Source organism: Piliocolobus tephrosceles, chromosome 11 (genome assembly GCF_002776525.5).
Source record: "Piliocolobus tephrosceles isolate RC106 chromosome 11, ASM277652v3, whole genome shotgun sequence".
Lineage (NCBI taxonomy): Eukaryota > Metazoa > Chordata > Mammalia > Primates > Cercopithecidae > Piliocolobus > Piliocolobus tephrosceles.
The window spans coordinates 110,333,943-110,350,770 of NC_045444.1; the positions used below are offsets into that span (position 1 = coordinate 110,333,943).

The 16,828-nt window shown below is 45.3% G+C and overlaps 1 pseudogene; it reads left to right on the forward strand.

The window, feature by feature from the left end:
• Window positions 1-5,392: 5,392 nt before the first annotated feature.
• Window positions 5,393-6,582, forward strand: LOC111549160 (annotated as a pseudogene).
• The last annotated feature ends 10,246 nt before the right edge of the window (window positions 6,583-16,828 follow it).

Here is a 16,828-nt window from a genome sequence, read left to right on the forward strand (position 1 = left end):
TACCTCACTGCCGATTTCTGTTCATCGCTTCCTTTTTTTGTCTATAAATTCGTTCTGACCATAAGGCAACCCTGGAGTCTCCGTGAATCGGCTGTGATTCTGGGGATCTGCCCGATTCACGAATCATTCCTTGCTCAATTAAACTCCTTTAAATTTAATTCAGCTGAAGTTTTCCTTTCAACAGTATGCACCAGTGAATGAAACAGATGGTACTCCTGCCCTAGGTGAGTTTATACAAAACTTAACCAGGTGTGGTGGCATGCACCTGTAATCCCAACTATTCAGGAGGCTGAGACAGGAGAATTGCTTGAACCCGGGAGGCAGAGGTTGCAGTGAGCCGAGATTGCACTATCACATTCCAGGCTGGGCGACAACAGCAAGACTCTGTCTCAAAAAATGAAATAAAATAAAAATAATGAAAGTTCTTTGATGGATAAAACCAGGGGCCAGTGATGGAGAATAATGGGGAAATCTACTGAGATAGGGGAATTCTGGGAGAGACTCTTTGAGGAAGAAACATTTACCCTGAAGCCTGAAAGGAGACCAACCAGGTGAAGGGCATGGGAGAGACAGAGGGTGCCTGAGACTGAGTCGAGGCAGCAGCAGGTGAGAGGAGATCCAGGTGAGGCAGGCCTGCTGGGCTCTGACACAGAGATGGAATTTTATTAGAAAACATCCTGTTTCTTTTAGCTTATTGAGCAGAATGGCACCCAAACCTCATCAGTCCTCATCGGTAAAGAACTCGTGAACACAGCCCCGTTCCTCTCTCGCTCTCTGTCTCTCTCTCTCTTTTGAGACAGGTTCTCTGTCACCCAGGCTGGAGTGAATGGTGCAATTATATATCTCACCGCAGCCTCAACTTCCTGCACTGAAAGGGTCCTCCCAACTCAGCCCCCTAAGTAGCTGAAACCACAGGCGTTCACCACAACGCCCAGCTAAGTTTTCTACTTTTTGTGAAGACAGAGCCTCACCATGTTGCCCAGGCTGGTCTCAAATTCCTGGGCTCCAGTGATCTTCCTGCCTCGGCCTCGCTAAGTGCCAGGATTACAGGCATGAGCCGCCACGCCCAGTCTCATTTTTTTCTCTTTGAATCCTTTCTCAAATGGTGTCCCCCCTCCCAGGCCATAGCAGTGGGGTGCTTGCTTACCCGATCCTCCATGTGCAACACAGGAAATCGTTTTTCTTGGGAGGTGACTGGGAATGTCTTACATTTTCCATCTCTGCCATTTAGTCATCACTGAACATTTGCCTAGATGGTTCTCTGGCATAAAACTTACACTTTCAGGCAAAATCAGAGCCTGAATGCTCAGAGTTGGATATCTGGTCAAAATGAATCTCCCAGAGCAGCACATAAATGTTTTCTTTTTCCGCCCCCCTGCACCCACCGAGACGGAGTTTCACTCTTGTTGCCCAGGCTGGAGTGCAATGGCGCGATCTTGGCTCACTGCAACCTCCGCCTCCCGGGTTCAAGCAATTCTCCTGCCTCAGCCTCCCGAGTAGCTGGGATTACAGGCAAGCACCACTACGCCCAGCTGATTTCGTATTTTTAGTAGAGACAGGATTTCACCATGTTGGTCAGGCTGGTCTCAAACTCCTGACCTTATGTGATTCGCCCGCCTCAGCCTCCCAAAGTGCTGGGATTATAAGTGTGAGCCACTGCGCCCGGCCCACATAAACATTTTCTATTTTTGTTCTGAACCTTAAGGACTAAGTTAACAGTCTTATGAGAGGCAGATGCAGATGACTTCCAAGGAAAATGAAGATCCTTTTAGGCCAAGGCATGGCAGTGGAGACCTCCTGTGTTCATTTTGAGTAATAGCTACCAGTAAGAGCTTTTCCCCACCTTCTGACCTAAAGAAAACTGAAAGCATTATGTGGGAAAATGTTCTTTATGCACCAGGGTTATGAATGTTCTTCATTCATTAATTCTGTAAGTATATTTTGTTGATGCCTTTCCAAACATTTTTTTTTTTTTTTTTTGAGACAGAGTCTCACTCTGCCCCGCCTCTACTGAAAATACAAAATACCTGTAGTCCCAGCTACTCCGGAGGCTGAGGCAGGAAAATCGCTCAAACCTGGGAGGCGGAGGGTGAAGCGAGCCAAGATCACACCACTGCACTCCAGCCTGGGCGACAGAGTGAGACTCCATCTCAAAAAAAGAAAAAAAAGATCCCCCTGAGGAATGTTCCTGGGTTCCAGATACTCTTCCTTTCTGGACCTTGATTCTCAGCCCCGCAGCTCCATTGGAGGGTGTCTCCCATGCTGAGGCATCCTGGCCACCCCGGAAAGTGGGCCTCACCCACACCTCCCACCCTGCTCATTCAGTCTTTATAGTTCCCTCTTCCAGGAAACTAGGGGGTAACAAGTATTCTAAGGGCTGGGTCAGAAAACTGACTGGCACTGCCCAGTGCTAGCCTTTTGGAAAAACACCGTACAGTCTTTTTTTCTTTTCTTTTTTGGGACAGGGTCTCACTTCATCACCCAGGCTGGAGTGCAGTGGCATGATCTTGCTCACTGCAGCCTTAGTCTCCCAGGCTCAAGTGATCCTCCAGCCTCAGCTTCATGAGACGGTGGAGCTATAGGCATGAACCATCACACCAGGCTAATTTTTGTATTTTTTGTAGAGATGACATCTCGTTATGTTGCTCATGCTGGTCTCAAACTCCTGTACTCAAGCAATCCTCCCACCTCAGCCTCCCAAAGTTTGGGAGTACTGGTGTGAGCCACTGTGCCCAGCCTCACCCTACATTCTTTTTAGGCCGTGAACCAGGAACTCAGGATGCAACAATCAGTCTACACATGGCAACTCGCCACTGCAGGGTGAGCTTTGCCTTCCCAGTCACTTCCCACAAAGGCTCCTTCTCCTCCATCTCCTTCCACAAGGCAGCTTCAAGCTCCAGTTCATCTCCATCATCTCCAATTGAAAGAAGGAAGCAGAAAGAAACCAATATTTATTATCCACCGAGGATACTGGGCGAGCTACTTTACATGTCTTAATCTTTACAAACATTATATCATTGCACACTGGTTTTGATTTTACAGAAAATAAAACCTGTGAATGTCCACAATGTTTGCATAACTTGCAAGTGTTAACACAGCCAGTGAGTAGCAGCACTGGAATTCAAACCAAGGTAAGTCTGAGGCCAAAGTCCAAGCTCTTTCTACCCTAGGCTGTCATGAACGTGTTCCTTAGCCCCTCCTTTTGGCCACCTCTGGGAGCCCAGAATCCCTGGGCAGGCAATAAAAGGATGTGTTTGGGAAAGGGAAAAAGCAGAATTTGAGGACCATTTTTTCACCTATAAAATGGGAATAAAAATAAATTCCTACCTCAAGGAGTTATTTAAAGGATTAAATAAAATAATCCAGGTAAAAATTTAGTACTTTGATTGGAAAAGAATAACAATGCATATTGGGAATTCTTCTCCCCTTCCTTCACCTTTACCTTCTCTGCCCTCTCTGGACTCAGGTGCTCACACAATAAAAGCAGTAACGCCAGGCCATTTGGAAAAGGAGAGAGCAGCCTACTTGTAAAGACAGGTGACCAACTTTGCATCCAGACAGGCTTGGCCTCAAAGGAACACAACCTAAAATCATAGGCTGACAGCAAATATATACACACACACACACACACACACACACACGTATATATGAGTATATATGTATATATATATAGCATACATATACATATATACGGAGTTTCACTCTTCCTGCCCAGGCTGGAGTGCAATGGTGCAATCTTGGCTCACTGCAACCTCTGCCTCCCAGGTTCAAGAGATTCTCCTGCCTCAGTCTCCTGAGTAGCTGGGATTACAGGCACACGTCACCATGCCTGGCTAATTTAGTATTTTTAGTAGAGACAGGGTTTCTCCATGTTGGCCAGGCTGGTCTCGAACTCCTGACCTCAGGTGATCCGCCCTCCTTGGCCTCCCAAAGTGCTGGGATTACAGGCATGAGCCACGGCGCCCGGCCACTATTAGTCCATTTTCATACTGTTATAAAGAACTGCCTGTAGCTGGTTCTCTCCACAAGGTAGCAGGAAGGAGAAATGTCAAGCAAAGGAGAAAGGGCCCCTTACAAAGCCATCAGATCTCGTGAGAACTCACTCACTATCACAAAAACAGCATGGGGGAAACCACCTTCATGATCCTCCCTCCACTTGGTCTCTTCCTCGATATGTGGGAATTACGGGGATTATAATTCAAGACAAGATTTGGGTGAGGACAAAATGCTTAACCATATCGCAGACTAAAAACATAATCATCTCCCAGGCATTCTTCCTTAAGAAGTTTATGGAGGCCGGGCGCTGTGGCTCATGCCTGTAATCCCAGCACTTTGGGAGGCCGGGGCAGGCAGATCGCGAGGTTAAGAGATCAAGACCATTCTGGGCAACATGGTGAAACCCCTTCTCTACTAAAAATACAAAAATAGCCGGGCGTGGTGGCGGGCGCCTGTAGTCCCAACTACTCAGGAGACTGAGGCAGGAGAATCTCTTGAACCCGGGAGGCAGAGGTTGCAGTGAGCAGAGATCACGCCATTGCACTCCAGCCTGGCAACAGAGCGAGACTCCATCTCAAAAAAAGTTTATCGGAGGTGTTCTGCCAAAATGAGGACGTGAACAGAAAGGAAAGGGGAGGGGAGGGGAGGAGGAGAGGAAGGGAAGAAAAGAAGAGGGAAGGAAAGGGAAGGGAAAGAGAAAAGGAAAGAGAAAAGTAAGGAGGAAGAAAAGGAAAGAGGAAAGGAAAGGACCCAGGACACAGACAATGCAACCCACGTGAGACCACAGCCAGCTGCTCTCACTGTCCTCTCCACCTAGGGCATCAGCCACTTCCTTTTCAATCACATCTCTTTAGCCAAAAGGTCAATAGGATGAAGCAGGGAAAGGCTTCTCTTTTTCCCTCCAAACGTTTTATCCTCCTGTACTAACCATGTGGACCCTACCTCAGCAGTCGACTTGTTCCACCATTTTGCTTGGTTCCTGTTGAATACATCTTGGAATGACTGACACAACCCCCAGAGCCTCTTCACCCATCCATCTAACTGCTCTTTAACTAACTGGCAATCCCCACTCAACCTCAGTAAGGAGTCATCTCTAATTAACTGAAGTTTCCCAGGAAGATGGACTTTTCCTTCTTATGAAATCTTGTATATTCCTCAAAGACTTTGGAATTTTTATTAAGATTTAAATAGATTATCGGCGGGCGGGCGGGCGGCGGGCAGCGCTGCGTGCCAGGTTCTTTTGTTCGGCCGAGGGGAGGGCCGTTGCGCGGGCCTGCGGTGCGCCGCTGCAGTGAGGGGCTGCACTGCGGCCACCGGGCTTGCGGCCTTCCTGGGCGCCGCTCCCCCAGCCGACCCGACGCGACGCGCCAGTAGCGCAGCACCGGTTCCTCTCGGGCTCCTGGGCGCTGCTCTGAGCAGCGTCACCCTTTACACCAGAAAGCTGGCGGGCACTATGGGGAAAAAACAAAGCAAGAAGAAAGTGGAGGAGGTGCTAGAAGAGGAGGAAGAGGAATATGTGGTGGAAGAAGTTCTCGACCGTCGAGTGGTAGAGGGCAAAGTGGAATACCTCCTAAAGTGGTGGTAGGGCTTCTCAGATGAGGACAACACATGGGAGCCAGAAGAGAACCTGGATTGCCCCGACCTCATTGCTGAGTTTCTGCAGTCACATGAGACAGAGAAACAGCACATGAGACAGAGAAATCAGAGGGAGGCAAGCGCAAAGCTGATTCTGATTCTGAAGATAAGGGAGAGGAGAGCAAACCAAAGAAGAACAAAGAAGAGTCAGAAAAGCCACCAGGCTTTGCTTGAGGAGCGGGGGGGATTACTGGAGCTACAGACTCCAGTGGAGAGCTCCTGTTCCTGATGAAATGGAAAAACTCTGATGAGGCTTCCTGGTCCCTGCCAAGGCAGCCAATGTCAAGTGCCCACAGGTTGTCATATCCTTCTATGAGGAAAGGCTGACGCGGCATTCCTACCCCTCGGAGGATGATGACAAAAAAGATGACAAGAATTAACGCTCCTGAGTACCACCCCTGTCACATCTGACTGTGGGTTTCAAGTGGGAAGGAAAGGGAGTTCTACTTGTCTTGACACCATAGAGGTGGCTTGAGAAGATGTCCTTTGAAGAGCCAGTATAGTTTCTGTGCCCTGCAGCAGCCCAAGTGCTTTAAAGCCGTTTCAAGCTGTATAGTTGACACACCCATCCCAGTGGAGGGGAAAGGGGATAAGTGCTTCAAGGCAACCTTTTCTGCACTTTGCTGAGAAAAGCAAAGGGCCTCCTATGACGGACAAAACTTGCAGAATTGGGGGTGTGGGAGAGCAAAAAAACACTGTAGATCTTCAAAGAGCATCTCCACAACCCACAGCCTTCTTCCCAATAGTGGTAACTCTGCATTTTTACAGCATAGCATGTGTGCAGTCTCTGGCTGTTACTGGTGTATTATTTGGGTGAGGGAGGGATGGGGAGGGGGGAGGGGAATGGGTAGCATCATTTTGGTTAACATTTGGGGCCTGATAGGGAAATGGTGAAGCAACGGAAAAGAACAGACAACTAATGATTTGCTTCTATGTCCAGAATATTTTACCTTAAAAAAAAAAAAAATGTCATTGGCACCATAAATAAGGACTGTGAGAGACTGTTTAAAAGCTGTGAATGGGCTGGGCGCGGTGGCTCAAGCCTGTAATCCCAGCACTTTGGGAGGCCGAGAGGGGTGGATCACGAGGTCAGGAGATCAAGACCATCCTAGCTAACACGGTGAAACCCCGTCTCTACTAAAAATACACACACACACACAAAAAAAATAACTAGCCAGGCGAGGTGGCGGGCGCCTGTAGTCCCAGCTACTCGGGAGGCTGAGGCAGGAGAATGGCGTGAACCCGGGAGGCGGAGCTTGCAGCGAGCTGAGATCCGGCCACTGCACTCCAGCCTGGGCCACAGAGTGAGCCTCTGTCTCAGAAAAAAAAAAAAAAAAAAGCTGTGAATGTCTGAAACCTATAAGTCAAGGTGTTCCCTGCCTAAACTTATTGCTGTTCCTGCAAAGGACTAAGTCAGTTCATAAGTTACCAAAGTTGCCATTTTGGAGATGGAAATCGATGAGGAGGGAAGGTCTTTTATTAATACAAGTAGATTATTCTGTCTCAGAGGTGCTAATTCCTGAAATTAGAAGACCCTTTCTTTTCCAGTAATGAAATTATAAATATCAGCTTGTTCATCCAAGCCACTGGCTGAGGTGTTAAGAAAGAGGAAGAGGGTGGTAGAGGAGATAAGACAGTAGGGAAAGACAAGGACCCATACCCTTGGTGGGGAGAACTCTTGGAATCATTCTCTTTTTTGAGCGTGGAACTCTGAAACCATTGTTGGCAGGGTTCGGTCACTGACAGCACAAGTTTCACTGAATTGATCCAAGAGTTTAGTGATTTCAAAAGCCTTGGTCTCAGGAGAAGATTAAACTTTCATATTGGGCAGTGGTTCACTTTAAAACACACACACACACGCGTGCGCACACACACACACAATTTTTTAAAGAAATTCTAAGAAGTAACTGATACCCAAAATGCTCTGTCTTGAGTCATGAGATCCATCAGTTCTTGATATTGTCTAGACTTGCATCTAGAGCTACATTGTAAAATCCTTTTAGGCATGTGTTAGAGTTCTGTGTAAACTTTGTTTAAATGTAAACTTTATACTACACTGTCAGTTTTTGTCTTAATAAAACTATAGATTTATATAAAAAATATTTAAATAGATTATCAATTGTCACTTGACACCAGATTTCAGCTACATTTCCCTGTTTCATTTCTTTATATTTCAATGTAATGTCCAGGAGGCAGGGATCCATCTGTATCTTCAATGCCCTATCTTTTAACTCGACTCTGTTAAAATCACCAATTGGCTTTGGGTAATAACCAATTTCCTTCACTTCATCAGAGATGCCTCGAAGAATATATTGAATCATGTTTTTTTGTTGTTTTGTTTTTTTTTGTTTGAGACAGAGTCTCGCTCTGTCACCCAGGCTGGAGTGCAGTGGCACGATCTTGCCTCACTGCAACCTCCACCTCCTGGGTTTAAGTGATTCTCCTGCTTCAGCCTCCCAAGTAACTGGGACTACAGGTGCATGCCACCACGCCTGGCTAATTTTTTAATTTTTTGTAGAGACGGGGTTTCATCATATTAGCCAGGATGGTCTTGATCTCCTGACCTCATGATCCGCCCACCTCAGCCTCCCAAAGTGCTAGGATTACAGGTGTGAGCCACCGTGTCCGGCCGAATCATGTTTTTTTTGTTGTTCATTAAATTAACTCTAATAAGGCCCTTGATGGGGGGGAAAAAAGTTAAGTAGGCTTCAAGACTTACTCAAAGCACACCCACTTCCTTTTACGTTCCTTTCAGTATTTGGCTTCTAGTGTAAACACTGGAATAAATTCTGCAACTGTGTTTTATTCTCTGAGATGTAACTGCTTTCCTGGATCCTGCTGTGACTTGGTTTTGAGACTTAGGCAATTGGTGTAAATAAATCCAGCACTATGCACTTAATCTTCATTAAGATGTAGACACATAGTTTAAATAGAGAGATTAAAAAGCAATTGAAATGATTATAAGAGCACAGAAACAACTTCACAAACTAGGGAGAAGTTTTCTAAATGTGCAATTGCATTTTCAACACAATTAGGTGCTTAATTGTATGCTATCCTTAGTTAATACATTTTTACATATAAAACGCCAGATTAAACAAATTTTAGTTTTTTTAAAAAAGATAGATTTTTTATTTTTTATTTATTTTTTATTTTTTTTGAGACGGAGTCTGGCTCTGTCGCCCAGGCTGGAGTGCAGTGGCCGGATCTCAGCTCACTGCAAGCTCCACCTCCTGGGTTTACGCCATTCTCCTGCCTCAGCCTTCCAGGTAGCTGGGACTACAGGCGCCCGCCACCCCGCCCGGCTAGTTTTTTGTATTTTTTAGTAAAGACGGGGTTTCACCGTGTTAGCTAGGATGGTCTCGATCTCCTGACCTCGTGATCCGCCCGTCTCGGCCTCCCATAGTGCTGGGATTACAGGCTTGAGCCACCGCGCCCGGCAAAAAAGATAGATTTTTTTAAAAAACTACCTTTGAAGATTTGAAATCTAAAAACATACATAAAAGTTCCTTCTTACTCTTCATCCATTACATTACCAAGTTTTAAATGGTTCAAATTCACACAAGTGTAATCTCTGTCTTTGTAAAACAATGTTTAAAATTTTTCTAAAAAATTTGTAGGGAGTCATGTGAATGATATATACCTTACATTCTCAGATGCCAGGCACACATTTTACATCATTGCATAATTAGGACTTAGTTTTTTTTTTTTTTTTTTATCATAATTAAATAAGAAGGACCAAGCACAGTGGCACATTTTGGGAGGCTGAGACAGGTGGATTGCTTGAGCTCAGAAGTTCAAGACCAGCCTGGGCAACATGGCAAAACCCCATCTCTACAAAAAATACAAAGAATTAGTTGGGTGTGGTGGCATATGCCTATAATCCTAGCTACTCGGGAGGCTGAGGCGGGAGGATCACTTGAGCCTGGGAGGTGGAGGTTGCAGTGAGCCAAGATCATGCCACTGCACTCCAGCTTGGGCTACAGAGCAAGACCCTGCCTCAAAAAAAAAAAAAAAAAAAAAAAAAGATTTGAAATAACCCTAGGTTAAAATGCACATTTCTTTTTTTTCTTTTTCTTTTTTTGAGACAGAGTCTCACTCTGTCTCCCAGGCTGGAGTGCAGTGGCATGATCTCTGCTCACTGGAACCTCCACCTTTTGTTTCACCATGTTGGCCAGGCTGGTCTCAAACTCCTGACCTCAGGTGATCGACCTGCCTCAGCCTCCCAAAGTGCTGGGATTAGAGGTGTGAGCCACTGCACCTGGCCAAGATGAATAACTCTTAAATATTGAACTTGAATTAGGAAACAACTTCTTGTCTTTCCCCCTCCTCCTCCTCCACTTCTTCCTTCCTCTTCCTCCTCTTCTTCTTCTTAGAGGTATGCATTAGGAGATCTGAAACTATTTTCTGTATGTTCTAGGATTCAACAAACAGATTTATTATGAATAATGGGAGATAGGTTTCTCACAGTCATGGAAGGGAGTTATAAATCTAGAAAGGGAGGATGATGTATGAGCCCTGTAGTGTTGGATTAGAATTGAAGCTATCATGAAGACTGCAGAATAGAGGTACAGAAATATACATCTGTGTGTGCAGGTATGTAGGTACACGTGTGTGTAAGTCTATCTGTGTGTGTAGATATGTACACCTATTAATAGTTCCTAAGCTCTCTCCATTGAGAAGGCCTAGAAGTAGGCACACCACAGAAGCAGTGAACACACCCAGCACCCGGATCTGGTTTCTAACTACCATGAAAGGAACTACAGCTTTTTGAAGAAATGGCACATACCACAGCTGACACGAGGAGAGTACCAAAAAAATCTGAAATGTCTCCTTGTGCTAGAAAGCAAGGAAGTACACAAAGAATGAAAGTGACAGGTCAAGAGGATAAGGGAACCAGCCTGAAAGGGCTCCCACTGGCAAATTTTAGAACAATTTGAGCAACAAAATAAATAGTAATAATTAAGCATCATAATCTTTTGAGCAAAATAAAAACTCATAGGTCAATATGGATTTATTTATTTATAAATAAACAAGCAAACAGATGAGGTAAAGAAAAAGCTCTTCTTACAGCAGAAAGCAGCTAATGTATGTAGAAGGATGCCGGAATTAGAAAATCACCAAGCATGGTGGCACATGCCTATAGTCCCAGCTCCTTGGGAGGCTGAGGTCAGGAGATGCCTTGAGCCCTGGAGGTCGAGGCTACGGTAAGCCATGATTGTGCAATGCACTGCAGCCTGGGTGACAGAGCAAGACTCTATCCCAAAATGAAATAATATAAAAGACTATGGGCTGAACATGGTGGCTCATATCTGTTATCTCAGCACTTTGGGAGACCAAGGCAGGAGGATCCCTTGAGGCCAGGAGTTGGAGACCAGCATCGGCAACATAGGGAGACTCCATCTCAAATACTTTACTGGTATTAGTAAATAAATGAACAGGGTAGTTTCAGGCTGTGATAAATACTAAGCACATCAGGGTAATGTGACTCAGGGTTGGGATTAAGGTGAGGAAAGCCTGGCCATTAGGGTGGAGAATTTAAGGAGTCAAGACTGAGGGGTATCAATCCTGCTCTTGCAAGATTCTAAGAGGCAGAACCTCCTTAAATTTTGCACCAATTGATGACACCAGAGAGTGATTGAAGGTGAACAGGATTCCACTGAATTTAAGTTGTAATTGAAACTAAAAAGTCAAGGTTGAAAAGCCTTGAGGTGTTCTGAAGCCGTTGTAATTTGCATGTAGCCTACATGCCAAAGGAAGTTACCATGTAACTACTATAGTTACCAGCTGTCTTCATCACAGAGCTCTCAGTGGACAATGTCACTCTTCTATTTATTTTTTCCTTCTTTCTTTCTTTCTTCTCTCTCTCTCTCTCTCTCTTTGAGACAGGGTCTCTGTCATCCATGCTGGACTGCAGTGGTGTGATCTAGGCTCAACGCAGCCTCAACCTCCAGGAGTCATGCCATCCTCCCTCCCCAGCCTCTTATAAGCACAAGCCACGGGGCTCAGCCCACATTCATCCTTCTAAAATGAAATATTTGGTATGGCTTTCCACAATGGGATAATGAAATGTCTGTAGCCTCCTCTTCTCAATAGACAATAAAGGCATCTAACCAAGTATTTCAGACTAGTTCCCCCACCCCACACCCCACATGCTAAAGGCTGAAGATGTTAGCAAGCAAAGGCATTTATTCATGTGGCCTAAGCTGCTCGCATTTCCACATTTCATCAATATCTTTGTTCTATTAAATATGTCCATGTAATATTAATAGAAGTCTAGCAAGATGTTAAAACATATTTTATCTGGCATTCCTGATTAACAGAACATCTGGTGCTATTAGTGTAAATATAAATGTAAAAATGTAAATATAAAAACTAAATATAACAGTTCAGAAGTAACACAGCAAAAATACGATAAACTACAGGTTGGTCATTTACATACCAATACTTGGAAACCATAGATACTTAAATACTTACAGTTAGAAATTATTTATCTACAATTTAAAAATTATAGTTAGCACAAAAAGCAACCTGGCTTTAACAGTTTTAAGTAGCAATGTGTTCAAGCTATACCAGACAGTAAACAACAAGAACAGAGACCATTCAAATTGAATAAATGGGTAAATGAATTAAGTGGACTGTAGATATAAATATATTGAAATATCTATTGATATGGGAGAGGGGAAATTCAGAAAGCAGTGACATCCATTAAGCAACAATTAATTCTGACTTATATAGAGACAGCAGTAAATGTGAGAAAGAAGCAGGCTGGGCACCATGCCTCACACCTGTAATCCCAGCACTTTGGGAGGCCAGGTGTGAAGATTACTTGCAGTTAGAAGCTCAAGACCAGCCTGGGCAACATAGGGAGGCCACGTCTCTACAAAATATACAAAAATTAGCTGGGCATGTGGTGCACGCCTGTAGTCCCAGTTACTTGGGAGGCTGAGGCAGGAGGATCACTTGAGACCAGGAGTTGGAGGCTGCAGTGAGCCATTATTGCACTATTGCATTCCAGCCTGGGTGACAGAGTGGAAGCACCAACTCAACAAACAAACAAACAAACACAAAAACAGCACATACTAAGAATGCCAGCATATAAACTTCCAGTTGAGAAAGAACGTCTCTAGAGTGCTCTAGCAGAAAGAATAAGCACACATGGGAGCCAACAAGGGCTGCAATTGAATCCTGGCTCTACACTGACTAGGTTGGGCAGGCTCCTTAACCACATCACTTTTTCTGCTTGGAAAACTGCTCTGCCTTCTGCCCCCGAGACGAGGAATTAAGAGACCAGGGGCCTATTGTTCAGCTTAGTATCGCTGTGTAACAAATCACTCCAAAACTTAGTGATTTAAAACAGCCATTTTATTTTGATCACTATTTTGTGGGTCAGGAATTCAAGAGCTCAGCTGGACTATCCTCACCTGGGGCCTTTCACGCTGTTGTATGAAATCTGCAACCATTGCCGGCTGGATCTGCAACCGCACTGCAAGCTCAGTGGGGCTGGATGCCCAGATGGCACACTCACGTGGCTGGTAGTTGACGCTGCTGGTGGTCGGCTGGGAACTCAGCTCAGTTGTCAACCAGAACACCTGGTGGTCTCAGGAGCTGGCTTCCCATAGAGAGCCAGATATAAACTGCATGACATACTCTAATCTAGCCTCAGACATTGCACAGTGTCAGTTTTGTCATATTCTGTTAGTGATTCTATTAGTGATTAGCCCCAATTCAAGGGGAGGGACACACAGACCCCACCACTCAATAGGTGGAAGGAAGGTCTGAAAATGTGCAGAGCTAGGCCAGGCACAGTGGCTCACGCCTGTAATCTCAGCACCTTGGGAGGCTGAGGCGGGCGGATCACAACGTCAGGAGATCGAGACCATCCTAGCTAACATGGTGAAACCCCATCTCTACCAAAAATACAAAAAATAAAAATTAGCCAGGCGTGGTGGCAGGCGCCTGTAATCCCAGCTACCTGGGAGGCTAAGGCAGGAGAATGGCATGAACCCGGGAGGCGGAGCTTGCAGTGAGCCAAGATCACGCCACTGCACTCCAGCCTGGGCGACAGAGCCAGACTCAGTCTCAAAATAAATAAATAAATAAGAAAATGTGCACAGCTGGGTGTGGTGGCTCATGCCTGTAATCCCAACACTTTCAGAGGCTGAGGCAGTAGAATAACTGAGGCCAGGCATTTGACACCAGCCTGATCAACACAGTGAGACCCTGTCTCCACAATTTTTTTTTTTTTTAAAGCTGAGTGTGGTGGTGCATCCTTCTAGCCCCAATTACACAGGAGGCTGATGCAGGAGGATCACTTGAGTCCAGGAATTTGAGGCTGCAGTGAGCTATAATCATGCCACTGCATTCCAGCCTGTGTGACAGAGCAAAACCCTGTCTCAAAAAATAAAAAATAGACATTTGCAGAAATATTTTAAAACCAGCACACCACACATACAAACATAAGCTGCAAAGTGAAGTTGTCTTAAAGAAGGCTTAATGATGATCAGACCCTGCAGAACTGGAGTTTGATATTTTAGAAAGACAAGAAAAATCTCATCACATCCCTCATGTATTTATCCTTTATAATCTCTCCTAAACCTTCCTTTAAATGCTCCTTTCAGCCTTTGGAGATTGTGACGATAGCTTGGCAGGTGTAATGGGATGGGTAGGAATGATCACGGTAGGGGAACAGCCATTCAGAACTTTCACTACAGGCTCACACCCTAAGCAAATCCACCTAATTTCCTTTTCATTTATGCATAGAGCACCTAAATTATACATATGCAAGCATCATTATGTATTAAGTGCCTACCACGTGCCTGACACTGTGCTCATGTTGTATGCACAAATTCCCTGTTCTTAGAGAGGTTAGAGGGAGGATAACAGAGAACTGTGTGGCTTGATAGGAGTCAGCAGGGAGACTAGGGGGAGATGCCAGGGAGAGAATGATGGACATTTTAGAACTGCAACTTCTACTATGAATGGGAGGGGAGCTGTGAAGTTTATTTTTTGGTACAGGAATGGCATGATTTGAATCACGTTTTGATAGCGGCATTGAGAACAAGCCGATAGTGGCAGGGGCAGGAACAACGAGAGTGGTTAGGGGGTGTGATGGTTAATTTTTTTTTTTTTTTTTTTGAGACAGAGTCTTGCTCTGTCTCTCAGGCTAGAGTGCAATGGCGCGGTCTCGGCTCACTGCGACCTCCACCTCCTAGGTTCAAGCGATTCTCCTGCCTCAGCCTCCCAAGTAGCTGGGATTACAGGTGTGTACCACCACATCCAGCTAATTTTTGTATTTTTAATAGAGACGAGGTTTCACCATGTTGACCTGGCTGGTCTCAAACTCCTGACCTCGTGATCCACCCACCTCAGCCTCCCAAAGTGCTGGGATTACAGGCATAAGCCACCACGCCCGGCTGATGGTTAATACGGAGTGTCAACTTGATTGAGAGATGCAAAGTACTGTTCCTGGGTGTGTCTATGAGGGTGCTACCAAAGGAGAGTAACTTTGAGTTGGTGGACTGGGAGAGGCAGGCCCACCCTCAGTCTGGGTGGGCACCATCTAATCAGCTGCCAGCATGGCTAGATTAAAAGCAAGCAGAGGAACACGAAAGGCCTAGACTGCCTGAATCATCTGGCCTCTGTCTTTCTCCCATGTCAGGTGCCTCCTGCCCTCGAACATCTCCAAATTCTTCAGCTTTTGAACTCTTGGACTTCCACCGGTGATTTGCCAGGGGCTCTCGGGCCTGCAGCAACAGACTGAAGGCTGCTCTGTTGGCTTCCCTACTTTTGAGGTTTTGGGACTTGGACTGGCTTCCTGGCTCCTCAGCTTGCAGACCTATTACGGCCCATGATGGGACTTCACCTTGTGATCGTGTGAGTCAACTTTCCTTCATAGATTTCCTTCATAGATTTCCTTCATAGATTTATCGATCCTATTAGTCCCGTCCCTCTAGAGAACCCTGACTAACCCAGGGGGCTACTGGAATAGATGAGTGTGGGCTGCCCCATGAGTAGCAGCAGAATGGTGAGAAGTGGCTGTTGCGGGGCTCTATTGGAAGGTAGTGCCATTAGGCCTGTGCCAAGGTTTATGTCTGCAAGCTCACCTATGTTGTCGGCACACAGTTCAACTTGAGATTTGTTTGACAGATAACAGCTGATATGACTCCCTCAGATAATAGATAATATATGCCTGACAATACAAGAAATATGAAAGTACATGAAAAGGCCAGGCGTGGTGGCTCGTGCCTGTAATCCTAGCACTTTGGGAGCCCAAGGCGGGTGGATCACTTGAGGTCAGGATTTCAAGACCAGCTTGGTCAGTACGGTGAAACCCCATCTCTACTAAAAATATAAAAACTAGCCAGGCATGGTGGCACATGCCTGCAATCCCAGCTACTTGGGAGGCCGAGGCTGGAGAATCGTTTGACCCCAGGAGGCGGAGTTGGCCGTGAGCGGAGATTGCGCCACCGCATTCCAGCCTGAGCAAAAAAGTGAGACTCTGTCTCCAGAAAAAAAAAAAAAAAAGTACATGAATAACTTAGAAATAAAGTCCTCAAATCACCTGAGCAAAGAATTGTTTTTATACAGGTTAAGTCCAGAAATGAACACATTTCTGCCTGACTGTATGTTTTCCTTTTTCTCTCCCTTTCTTCCTAACACCACAGTGTATTCATTTAACCAGATGTTCCCAATTATAAAAGTTGCTCTTTAATGAGTTCCTCTAACCCCAACAGCTTGAGGAAAATTGCACAACAGAACTTTCCACACATTCAGCCTAATGTGGCATTTTCAAAGCATGGGAAGAAACGTATCCAGTTTTGCTCTCCAAACTGTGGAATAAATGAAAACAAGACCTAAATTAAAGGTCTAAAGATCAGGGACTGAGCAGGTCTTGTGTGATGGACACTGAGGATAAAAAGACCAGCCCCTGTCTTCCAGAGGCTTCCAAGCTAGAGTAGAAAGGCAGGTTACAGGCCATTATCATGCATGGGTTGAGTCTCACAACAAGAGTTTAAGCATGTGGTAGATCTAGAAGAATCATTTATATAAATGTGAAATTGTTTAAAAACAATTTTCCTTTCTCTGAGTTAAGGTTTTTTTGTTTGTTTTGAGACACAGTCTCGCACTGTCACCCCAGCTGAAGTGCAGTGGCACAATCTCAGCTCACTGCAACCTCCATCTCCTGGGTTCAAGTGAT